The following is an 11,840-nucleotide window of genomic DNA, read 5'->3' on the forward strand; positions in this document are numbered from 1 at the left end:
CCTGTATGGAAGTCACAGGACATCGTCAGTCTGCGCATTTTGTCAGTTGAGGGAAGTCTTCAAGAAGGATTTTTAAATGTTCTCTTTAACTACTATGTTTCATCATGTTCATGATACCATCAACGATAACTTGTACCATTAATTTATGTAACCAAGAATAGAGAAAATAAACCCATGCCCAATTGAACTCTGACATACACCTTTGTCATTTAAAATGACATTTATCTTATACTTGTTGTAGAAGTTTTTTTATTAGACAAAATTGTGTTATATGTCATTGTTCATACCTATATTAGTCAGAGTTCTCCAGAGAAACAGAACCAATAGGGCGTACATATTTATAGGCAGAGATATATTTTAGGAGTTTGCTCATGTGTTTGTGGAGGCTTCGTGAGTCCAAAATCTGCTGGGGAAGGCTGGCAAGCTGGAGACTCTGGAGGGATACAGTTAGAGTATTAAAGCAGTCTGTTGGAGAATTCCTTCTTGCTTAGGGGAGGTCAGCCTTTTGTTCTATTCAGACCTTCAGTGGATTGGATGAGGTCCACCCACACTATGGAAGGCAATCTACTTTACTCCAAGTCCATCGATTTAAATATAAATCTTGTCCAAAAAAAACTTCACACAGAGGAGGGTATAGCTCAGTGGTAGAATGCGTGCCTTGCAAGCACGAGGTCCTGGGTTCAATCCCCAGTACCTCCATTAAAAATAAGTAAACAATATGAAAATGAATATATTTATATTTATGTATGACTGAAAAATTGTGCTGTATGACCAGAAATTGACACAACATTGTAAACTGACTATAACTCAATTTAAAAAAAAAAAACAGTAAAAATAAATAAACAAACCTAATTACCTTACCCCTCCTCCAAAAAAAAAAAAAAAAAAACTTCACAGAAACATCCAGAAAAATGTTTGGCCAATCAGGGTACCATTGACACATAAAATTAACCATCATAATACCCAACAAAGAAAATAAAAGCTAAATGAATTACCAACACAGGTATTCCTGAAACTTCTTCCCATGAAGAATCCAAGTCTTCTGAATCACATTTTGGCTACTGTCTATGTACAGCATTTCCTCAAAGATTCCATAAAGGAACTAAAAGCCATCAGTGATGGGCTCTTAATCTGGCTTTGAAATTATGTACAACTAACCTATTACTGACTAGTCCTTGGAAAATGTTGTTAAGCACATCTGATTGATCTGCTTCACCCCCTTCACCACAACTGTTGGTTTACTAGTGGTTGAAAAGAGTGTTCCACAGTAGTCTCTGGAATTTTCCTCCAAGCCACTGACCCCTATTCTGAAAGTTTTGTTTTCACTTTTGATATTCACCTACACAGGCAATGATAATTGATAACTGCTGTACAGCCTCCAGAAAAGTAAAACACATCCTGATTTTAGAAAAGATAAAATGTGAAAAAAAATACGCATGTTGGTATCAATGAAATAACTGATAACCTCTGCCTTTTCTTTCTCTCCTCTCTTTCCGGAACTCCCATTAAATGCATACTTAATCTATATATTTAAGCATCTTTCTCCTATATCTTCCGTTCTTTCATTGGTGCTAAATCAGAGCTTTAGGGTCCTTAATTTTCATTATTGCATTTTTCAAGTTCTAGTATTTCTAGTTGACTCTCTTGCAAATAAGCAATATACCAATTTTTATGGTTTCCAGTTACTTGCCAAAGTATTGCAGGTATCGTTTTGTGGTTATGTTTTATGAAAAGACAAAGGGTTTTTTTTATTAGTAACTGAATGCACTATGTGAAATATAAACCATATTGCATGACTTGCAATTACATACAATGTACTGTAAATATTTACACACAGCAGATCATAAAGGATTGATGATGAATTCTGCTATCTGTTTCTCATTTTCCCCTGCCAAGGAAGTAGTAGAACTTAGTGGTTACAAGCAAAGCAAGTTAGACAGGCATGCATTTGAGTTCTGGCCATCGAATCTTAGGTAGTTACTTCTTTGAGTCTCGCTATGGGTTATCAATACAATTAACATAATAACAGTCGTGATCTCAAAGGGTTATCTTGGATCAAGTTAGAGAAAGTAAGTATGGATCGAGTATGTAGAGCACTAACGTAGCACCTGGCACATAGTCAAAGTTGGATAAGTGCCCTCTATAGTTATTAGGAATTTGGTGATAACCAACCCCTTATCTGGAACAATCTTTGTCTTCCTTCCGGAATCCTTCACTCCAGTCACACGTGCATCACTGGTCCTGCAATGCTTGCTGTCTCTTCCAGAATCTTTCCACTGACTCTTGAGCTTTGTTGATGCATTTGCCCAAAAGTTAGTGCTTAAGGTACATCTTTGATTCCTAGGTCTTTATCCACTAATTTATAACCTAGAAAGTCTTGCTTCCTCCATCCTGCTCTGCAAAACCCTGGCCATGCATCACACTGCAGCTTTCTGTCTCTCTAATGGGAATATTCTCATCTGCAAAGAGCCTTGCTAATTGAGGGGATAGAGAGGAAGAAGAAAACAGCAATGGGAGGAATTGGAAAAGAATGTATAAATTCCTTCTGGCAATGTGTCACTTCCCGTGCAGGGTCCAAATCAGAAACAGATCCTCCAATGCACGGAAACAAGGGTGGTGAGATAACTCCTGGGCCATTCCACACACCTGACCCCCAGGAGAGATCCACAGGTGTTTCCGTTGTGCTTTTTATTTACACACGCATTTCAGATCTCCAAGGGGAGGGGGCTGTGTGCCCACTAGTGCAGCCTGAAAGAATTATATGGGAACCCTGGGCCATTAGAGAAATGGAAAATGTCAGCTGCTGTGTGGAAGACTGTGTTCAGTGTGGACTAACCCCAGGAGATACTCCACTGCTGTAAAAATGCAGATTCCCTAAAATGACCTCACCTTCTTTTTTGCCTTTTTCTCCTTAAAGTTGACTACAAACAAGTTCCAATTAGTTGAGTCTAGGGTAATAAAAAATGTAATTTCTATGAGTATAGAAGTCATGCCTCATTTATCTCTATATTCCCAGGGCTGCCCCAAGCCTGGGACATTATTGCTGCTTCTTAATGCATAAACAGTGGGATTGTTGGATTTGGTCTACTCCGAATGATTTAATCTATGACTAATCTGTGTTTAAAGGGAAGTAACAAGACATGCTTCATTACCTGCAGCATAACTTTTGATGAAGAAAAAATAAAATGTTTCTAAAAATACTACTAGGTAGTGTCAAGATATTTACTACAATTATTATTTGCATAACTTGGGATCTTTAGTAACTCATTTCTCTGCTCTGTTGGAGCTGTCCCATTCTCACAACATTATGTAGTGAAGATTAATATTGTGTGAAAAAAATTGTAATTCTTTCTTTAAAAATTCATATTTGGTTTAACCTATAACATAAACACAAATACTGGTCCCAGCCCTCTTGGAGGAAATTTCACTGTACTATTTCGTTTTGTTACAAATGTTTTTCCCAGTCCTTGCCTGGGAATAATAATCACTGGGAAATATTTAGTGCCTGGCTGTGTGCATAGCCCTAAAGGAAATGTGATAATGGTCATTTGGGGGCAGAAATCAGATCCCACTCGTTATTGGCATTCCCCCATCCAAGGCTAATCCCCCACCTCTCCCGCCCCCTCCTGCAACCTTTTCCAGCAGATACAACATTTCTAACACTTGCCTCCCTATCTCCTGCCTTCTTCAGGCTCCTTTCTCTTAACTTGGTTCATTAGTTCAATACACTTTCAATACATTTCAATGAAACACCCACCATATGCCTAGCACAAAGCTGGGCACTGGGACAGGTGCAAAGAATACTAAGACATTGTCTCGCCTTCTAGATTCTAGAAGGCTGCAGTATAGTCTGAGAGATTGACATGTAAATAAAATACCAGAATACATATGTGTGGTAACAAAAGCATCTAAAAAGTTGCCATGGGAGCACATATGGTCAGGTACCTCACATCTGACCTAAAGCAATTAACAGCCCTCCCTTCTTCCTTTTATTGTGAGCTTCTTGAATTAATATTAACATACATATATCTTGCTAAGTGCCAGGCACTGTGGTCAGTGCTTTTATCTATGTTATCTCTTTATTCCCACAACAAATCCAGAGCTAAATTCTATTATTATTTTCACTCCATGGATGAGGGAACAGAAACAAAGAGGTGTTCTATAGCTTGCTGTAAGATCACAGAGCTACTAAGTAGGATGTTAGTGCAGATGTTTTCAGTTGCAAGGAACAATGAAAACCCTCAAACTGGATTAAATAATCAAGGGAATTTATTGGATTATATAACTGAAAGAAGTAGGATGGGCTTCAGGTAAGGTTTGGTCCAGCAGCTCAGTGATGTTACCATGGGCCTGAGTTCTTTCTCTCTTTCTCCTTTGCCTTCCATCCTATTGGCTTTATCCTTAAGCTGACTCTGCTTGTGGTAGTAATAGAATGACTGCTGCAGTATCCTGCACTGCACGCCTCCTGCTTCTTATCCAGAAGGAAGAAGTCTGACTTCCGGCATCAAACAAAGATTTTGAGCTTCCCTTTGGTTCAGTCACTTCTCTCCTTGAACCAAACACAGCCTCAGGGAGAATGTAATGCCGGGAGATAATGCATGTTGCCTCCTGTACCATAGAGTTACTAGGAGGATTTGGTGGGATAATATATGTCAATACTCAGCACTGTGTTGGCATTTGGAACTGCTCATCAAGGTTAGTTATTGTTGTTGTTGTTGTTGTTGTTGTTGTTGTTGTTATCATTATTAACTACTCTGGCAATGTTATATATTATCATGAATGGACTATTAACGGAGATTCTTGTGAGGGTTCAGAAGAGAATTCTACCATCTGAATGTTTGTGTCCTCCAAAAATTCATGTTGAAATCCTAATGCCCTATATGGTGATGTTGGTAGGTAGGGCCTTTGGGAGGTGCTTAAGCCACGAGAATGGAACCCTCATAAACGGGATTACTGCCTTATCTAAAAGGCTCCAGAGAGTTGCCTAGCCCCTCCCACCATCTGAAGACACTGCGAGAAGGTGCCGACTATGAACCAGGAAGAGGACTCTCACCAGAAGGCAACCATGCTGACAATTTCATCTTGGACTTTTCAGCCTCTAGAACTATAAGCAATAAATTTCTGTTTTTATAAGCTACCTAGTCTATGGTATTTTGCTATAGATGCCCAAACAGACTGAGATAGCCATTGTTATTGTTACTATTTATTATTAACTACTTCGTTACATATTCTTGTATTCAACATCTATCCATTCATTCAACTAGTATTTACTGAGCACCTTTAATACACCATGTGCTGAGGATACAGCAGTGGAGAAAACTAAGTGCCTGCTCTCCTGGGGCTGACTTTCCAATAGAAGATCAATGAATAAATAAACACATAATTTAAAAAATAAAAATTGAATATGTACTCAGTGAAGAGTAAAGAGGGATGTGGGGATACAGAGCGACATGAAGGGTGCACTTTTATGAAGAATGATCAGAGAAGACCTTGCTGATGAGTGACACACAACTTTGAGCCTAAAGAGTGAGCCTGTGCAGTATGTGGGCATCTGAGAAAAGAGCGTTCCCAGAAGAAGGTACAACAAATACTTTCATTCCTGTGTTTGCTTGCTTCTAGCTTTCAGGGATCCAGGAAGATGCAGAAATCATAGAAAATTTCTGGCAGTATCCCCAGTACCAAGGTGGACTGTTCACAGCAAAGTGCCTGGAAGTCACTGTATTATTTCATGTGTCTTAAAGCCCGTGGATCTCTGCCACTGCCCAGGAGGCAGTAACATATCTTCAGCTTGTCCTCCTCCTTCCAACTTTGCACACTAGTGCTCTGGGGGAATCTGTGCTAGTCCTCTGCTAGCAGAGTTTCTCAGAAATGTAGTTTCCAGTCTTGCGACCTCTTCACTACAGAGGAAAGCTTAGAAGGGGAAATGGAGCTGAATTGGCAAAGACGATTATGGGCACGTTTATGAATGCTATTTTTGAATCTTATAAGTGGATCCTAGAGGGTTAGATGAAGAATATGCCCCTTATACTTATATTCCATGAATACCATTTTTCTCAGCTAAGATTTTGATGGGAATTAGGTTGCAGACAATTCAAACTCTGGTGCGTGCCTGGGACCTGGAATTGGGGGTGACTGAAGGGTCATCTATTTTTGGTCCTATCTGTGAGAATGATAAGGCCAAGAGTCTATTATATAAAGATTTAAAAGCATGGCCAGTGGTCTCCATCGTGGGCCATACTCAAGGTGAGCCATAGAGTTGCAGTAACTGATTGTATGTAAACCCTGGCCAAGTGTCAGGTATTAGTCTTGCTGGATTATGAGTAACTGTGATCAGGTAATACAGTTGCCCTTCAGATATGTGAAAACAGCAAAGCCCTGGGGATAAGCTGGTAGGTGATGACAGCCGACTGGGTCTGTGTGTACACTTGACTCGCAGTAAGTATTTACCAGATGGTACCCTCTGACATAGTGACAATGAGTGAGACATCCATAGACCTTCACTCTGTTTATTTAATCTGATTATAGCTTCCTGTTGTTCTCTGACCTGAGAAATACAATCTTCCATTTAATTCCACCAGGTGGGATTGATTATTCTTGAGGCAAAAACTACTAGAACTTTGAGTAGCTCTACCCAGTCAGTCTATGTCCCTGACATTAAGGGTCCTGAGGTTAAAACATGTTTGGTGTTGAGTATTTCACTGTATAAATCTTTCAACAATCAATGGAAATAACATTGTGGCTGTCTTGAGTGTTGCTTCCGTATTTCACATCCGTTGCTTCCAAAAGCAGGAGTCCACGTCTTAACAAACCACATAAACAAAGACTCTGGAGAAAGCAGCACTTGGACACCACTTGACATTTGCCACCAAGAAAAGCAAGCCAAAGCAGTATGCTGTCTTCTGCCTGAAAAACTCAAGGCCTAATTCAAACGTACCTTCTTACTGAAGGCCGTTCCATCTGTTCAGGTCAATACTAACTCCCTGTTCATGCAATTGATGATGCCCACAGCCATAAAAGTGATGGAAGTAGATGACATAGGTTCAAACACAGAACCACGGCCCAGATGGTCAACCTCCATTACCACACCTATAATGTAATTATCTTTTGGTTTTTCTTTTGCCACTACATATGAACTCTGTAAAGACAAGGTTAATGCCCTGTTCATCTTTAAATGCCTTACATCAAAACAATGCAAAAATAAGTGTTCAATAAATGAATTTTCCATTATACATGGATGAGTAAATGAATGATGTTTTTCCACTTGGACTGGGGACATGAAGGAGCTTAAAATTCTTGTCTAGAAAAAAATGGTATCCCCTGATCTCTGCTCATTGAACCAGCTGTGGCCTTTTGACTTCTCATCAATCCTCTTGTTACCTGATATCCCTTAGTAACTGGGCTCTTGAGGAGGAGAACTAGGCAAAGAGCCTGATGTAAATAAGTAAGAAGTGAAGGGGGATAATATTATGGAACTAAATCTTAAAGAGTTGTTAGGTATCAGTTGTTTGAGAGGAGAAAAAAATCTTAATTTTAAATTTGGGGAATATCAGTGCAAAAAAGATGATAATGTTTCAGATTCTTTTCACTGATCTCAAGGCTTTTTCCTATCTGTCGTCTAATTTTTGCTAAGGCAGAAATCATGTGCCCTGTGAAACAGAGAGGAGGCTATTCCACACACAAACAGCTATGATAAGGAACACAGCTGAGCCTAAGGAAAGAAAAAAATTTTTTTCAAAAAGGAGGAAGCACTGGAGTGGGAAGATTGGGGTTCAGTTCCTGGCTTTGCCCATTTGTAGGTGGTGATCACAGGGAATTTACTTTCACTTCATTAGCCTCAGTTTTCTCATCTGTAATATGGAGCTAGATTTCTATCTAACAAAGTTGTCATAAGAATTAAATGAGACTTTAAACATGAAAAATACCTTCTAAATGATAAAGTTCTATATAAATGTGAAGGGTTTTTTTTTTTCCAAAAAACTTGATGACGATGAAGGCAGACAACATTTATATAATGAGCATCTATCACCTTAAAAATCAGAAAAAAATATCGTTATACTTAGCTACATGTGTGTACCTCGTGTAAATTTCAGTCCAGAAGCTCAGGAGCACAGCATTGCAACTTTGCTATAGTCAAACTTAATCTACATGTAGCATCCTTCATCTCAACTTTGTGGCACAAAACTTAGTTTTGGTCAGTTCAGGGTAAATCAGCCAGGTCAGTGGTTGCATCTGTGTTTCTGAGGGAGCTTATGAGGTGTCACGAATCAGAAGTGGTTCCTGGTCCTCAGTCATCAGTTGTCCCTGCTGGCATCCATCCATAACATATGTGTCACCTATCATCAAGACTCCACCTGGCTTCACTGGGAAGACTGCTTTCTGGAATCTCTTTACTGGAAAAGCCCTATTGACAAAAATATGTCCTCATTTGCTCTGGGTGGTGGAGACTGCACAAGGACACATCCCATTCTCTGTCAAACTGAGGCCGGCCCTGAAATGTGTGTTATCTAAAAGAAAACAGGGACAACATTTAAAACAAGCCACCGTAGAAATCTCTACCCGTCCAAGGACCTTAGAGATCTGGTGAACACTCACCCTCATTATGCCAAAGGAGGCCCGGAGAGCTTTGACTTTCTCATGGTTGAACTGAGGGCATGGCTGGAATTTCCTCTTTGAAACCGTCATGCAGTGTGTGTGTGCCACCATCCGAGAGAAAACAAGTAAGTACACCAGTCCTCAGAATTCAAGGAGGCAGCTATCCCATAAATGCTTAGTAGTTTTTTTTTTTTCTGGTCTTCTATTTAAACAGCAACTACAATTTGAGTTTCTTTGGGATAATATTTATATTATTGGTTTGAATAGTCTTAAATCCTTTTCAGCATATGGTAGACTATAAATATGCAAACAAATGTGTAGAAGAATTTGTGCTCTGAGCACAATCTAAAGTCTTACGATTGAATGCAGCAGAGTAAGTCAATTAAATTCAACATTTTACTGAGTATGACCATGGTGACAAGTCCTGAACTAGTTTCCAGTTCTTTACAAAATAAAAGAGACTGATGTGGTCCTAAATGTTCACAATGCAGTGTAGAAGTGTTGAGTCCATGTGTCTTTTCTGGCCAGGAATGGGGCATAGGGTACAGTATGTGGGAATAAAAAGGAGGAGGAGAATCAAAGCTACCATTTATTGAGCACTGATGACACACCAAGCACTGACCATTCAATCCTCACATCTCTGTATGGAAAGTACCAGCACATGCTCCCCAGGCTCCCCACAAAAGACATCAATGCGAACCCTGCACTTCAAAACACTAAATACAGCCTTTGTTGCCTCTCAGTGAAATATGTTTTTAATACAATATATTCCCTTCAAAGATGGGATGGAGGATGGTAGGGGGTGGTTTGGGCAATGTATTTTTATTTTTACATTTTAGTTCAGACTGGAAAGTTGGATTATTGCCAAAATCAATCAAGAACACATTTATTACTTAACAATGTTTGAAATAATATCTGCAATGTTTAATGTTTCAATAAAAACCATGAAATTCTTTCAAGCTCAAACCAAAACAATAACACAAATATAAACTGCATTTCATGCTCTGTTAATATTTCACTGTGTGACCATAGATGAATACTTCTCTCTCCCGTTCTGTCTGTCTCCATCTCTCTCTCTCTCCCGCTCTCACTCTCACGCTCTCCACCTTTGTTTTATCACCTGGCAAACAAGGAAATTGAAGTAGTGTGTTAAATCATCTCTAAGTTCTTGTCATGTGATTAAGGATAACTATGTTATGCTTGTAAATAGCAAGTGATGATGAAGGTTTCTGATCCCCGCCGTTGTATATTGTGATGATTATGGGTAGAGTTATTAGATGTGGTTTCTCAAAGGGGTAATTTGATTGTGACAAGAATAAGGATGCAGTGGCAGCGCTTCCCTTGTGAAGAGGGTACCAGCATGTACTCACAACCAAGTCTTGAAAGTAATAGCTGCTGCCACATACTGAATGACAGCCACGTGCCGGGCACTTGCAAGAACTTCTGAGAGAGCTGTCTTGGGTGCTGAAACAAATGCCCAGAAAAATCAAATGACTTGCCCAGGGTAACATAACTTGTAACTCATAGCCAGTCACATTAATACTTTATACTCATTCAGAAGGCGTTGCCTGGGTGGTAGCACCAGGGATCGCCTGGCATCTCTCCACACGACACTGGGCCAATGTGACTAATCCTGAAATTGTCTTGGAGGCAGGGATTATAGCTTCTCTTCAAAAATCCAAAATCCAAGCCTACATTTGAGCCTGGCAATAACAAGCTGGAACCAGGGCTGCTCCCTGCCTATACTGAACCTTTGCACAAACTAGAAAAAGGGCTGATGGAGGCCAGTGGCCTCACAGCTTGGTGAGAGGAGGACAGGCTGGATTTCACCCTACAGGTGGAGAACATCCTCTCTGGTTGATACGATCCTTAGCATTCTCTTTATCCTTCCCAGCTCCAAGGCCCAGTGCCAATTAAACAACTGAAAATCTATGGATTTTCAGAATTCTGTACCAAGCCCACTTTACTCATTTCTCTTATCCCCTGGCACCTGTAGGTTTTTAAATTTACAACCCTCACTCTAATGAGTTATGGAAGAAGAGTAGCATGTTGGTGTTCATATGTATCTACAAGACACTCAAAAGACATAGAATTGCCAACAGGCAGGCATAGGCTAGAGTTACCAACCATGGCTGCAGTTGATCCCAATCGTCTCACAATTTCCTCTGCTGAGCTTAAGTTCCTCCATTCCATGGGCCTACTTAGACTTCCAACACCTCTTGAAGGGCCTCTGAGCCAAAGGCAGCTCCCCTGCTCACTCCATCTACTTTGCCCCAAGCTCACAGCTCTGACACTATTGATTTACTCTTACTTTCTCATAAATGCCCTGAGGGTTCCCTTTACTGCGCTCTCCTCATTCCTCGAGTAGTACTGGCTCATACTTCAATGCTGTCGCTGCCACGTTTTGTCATTCCAACTGGATGCTGCTCTTTTCTCAATTACAGTAGCAAGCCCTTGGTTCCATTAAGCCTCTTGTCCCCTGTGATTGGTTGAATTGTGTTCAGGAAGATATGTGGAAGTCCTAAGCCCCAGTACTTCAGAATGTGACTTGATTTGGAAATAGGGTCACTGCAAATATAATTTTACTATTTAAAAAAAAATTTAATTGAAGTATAGTTGATTTACCATGTTGTGTTAGTTTCTGGTGTACAGCATAGTGATTCACACACATATATATATTCTTTTTCATCTTTTTTTGATTGTAGGTTATTATAAGATACTGAATATAGTTTCCTGTGCTATACAGTAGGACCTTATTGTTTATCTATTTTATATATAGTAGTTTGTATTTGCTAATCCCAAACTCCTAATTTATCCTTTCTCACCATCTTTCCCCTCTGGTAACTATAAATTTATTTTCTATGTCAGTGAATCCCTTTCCATTTTGTAAGTAAGTTCATTTGTATAATTTTTTAGATTCCACATATAAGTGATATCATATAATATTTGTCTTTCTTTGTCTGACTTACTTCACTTGGTATGGTAACCTCCAGGTCCATTCATGTTGCTGCAAATGGCATTATTTCATTCTTTTTATGGCTGAGTAGTATTCCATTGTGTGTGTGTGTGTGTGTGTGTGTGTGTAGTCTTCCACCTTATTTATCCAATTTTCTGTCAACGGACACTTGAGTTCTTTCCATGTCCTGGCTATTGTAAATACTGCTGCTATGAACACTGGAGTGCATGTATCTTTCCAATTAGAGTTCCCTCTGGATATATGTCCAGGAGTGGGACTGCTGGATCATATG

At 39.7% G+C, this 11,840-nt stretch overlaps 1 non-coding gene across 1 annotated transcript; it reads left to right on the forward strand.

The window, feature by feature from the left end:
* Positions 1-626: 626 nt before the first annotated feature.
* On the forward strand, positions 627-699 carry TRNAA-UGC (transfer RNA alanine (anticodon UGC)). The gene has a single exon. It is a non-coding gene; the product is annotated as a tRNA-Ala (tRNA).
* The last annotated feature ends 11,141 nt before the right edge of the window (positions 700-11,840 follow it).

The sequence above is a fragment of the Camelus dromedarius genome, chromosome 12, assembly GCF_036321535.1.
Source record: "Camelus dromedarius isolate mCamDro1 chromosome 12, mCamDro1.pat, whole genome shotgun sequence".
Classification (NCBI taxonomy): domain Eukaryota; kingdom Metazoa; phylum Chordata; class Mammalia; order Artiodactyla; family Camelidae; genus Camelus; species Camelus dromedarius.